At 28.9% G+C, this 1,130-nt stretch overlaps 1 non-coding gene across 1 annotated transcript; it reads right to left on the bottom strand.

The window, feature by feature from the left end:
• Positions 1-186: 186 nt before the first annotated feature.
• On the bottom strand, positions 187-258 carry Trnaq-cug. The gene has a single exon. It is a non-coding gene; the product is annotated as a tRNA-Gln (tRNA).
• Between the last annotated feature and the right edge of the window lie 872 nt (positions 259-1,130).

The raw sequence follows: 1,130 nt of genomic DNA, 5'->3' as shown, positions 1-1,130 counted from the left end.
TCTTAAAAACGCGGAAAAATGTTAATTAGCAAAGAAAACTAAGCAAATGAAAATATTTTTAATAAAAAAAAGCAAACAGGTAAGGCAAAATGACACAAAGTTTAAAATGCATTGGAAAACGATTAAGAAAAATAATTTAAAAAAAATGTTAAAAATGCAGCATGAAGCAACAACACACGCTGTTGAAGGTTCCACCGAGATTTGAACTCGGGTCGCAGGATTCAGAGTCCTGAGTGCTAACCACTACACCATGGAACCGACGCCCTTAAATGGAGCTAAGACCAATATCAGTTGTACTGTGTGTTTAGATATAGCGGAAGTAAAGAAGATTAAGACAATTTGATATTCTACTCACATAGATTTTTGATTTTTGTGATTTATAGGCAAAGTAAATTGTTATGACAGGTACAGATGTATAAGCATACTATGTACATATATTGTATATGAATTAATATGAAGATGTAATGTATGTATGTACATATGTATTTAAAAATTAATACCATATATTTTAATTGCATAATTTTTCTTTCTAACTTTAGATGCATATCGTCACCAAAAATGGAAAATAACGTAACATCACTTTTCGCTCATATTGAAACAAAATTTGAGTTTTGGTTATAAAATTTGTTATATATTCGTTATATCTGACAGCGGAGGCTGAATATCCACATATGTATATATCATACACACATTTGTAATATGATGTACTGAATGCAAAAAACATAATTTAGATTTTTTGGACTATACGTATGATATTAAGTTAAAATTTTTTAATTAAAGTCTCGCTAAATAACTGATTCATCTGAGAACTTACATAAGCAAATAGATGGCAAGAAAATTTTGGTAGTTTATCTTTGACAATCCATGACGATTCGATTTCTCATGTATTCTGACTAAGTTTTAATTGATTCAGACATTTTTGGTGGAATATGAGTCAAGCCAAAGCCTATTTGAATACGGTCATTCATCCGATGAAAATTTGAAATTTTAACCTAGTTTCTTTGTTGTTCATGTTTTCATCTACCTATATTTTAAAGGTTTATTTTCTTTTGATGGTATTGTAAAATAAATTAAGAAAATCTTTCGTATAACTCGAATGTGATTCAAATAGATTCTTATACAGTTGAGCT

The sequence above is a fragment of the Bactrocera latifrons genome, unplaced genomic scaffold (genome assembly GCF_001853355.1).
Source record: "Bactrocera latifrons isolate USDA-ARS-PBARC rearing strain unplaced genomic scaffold, ASM185335v1 scaffold_39, whole genome shotgun sequence".
NCBI lineage: Eukaryota > Metazoa > Arthropoda > Insecta > Diptera > Tephritidae > Bactrocera > Bactrocera latifrons.
Note: the sequence above shows the minus strand (reverse complement) of the source record. Positions and strands in the feature narration are given on the sequence as shown.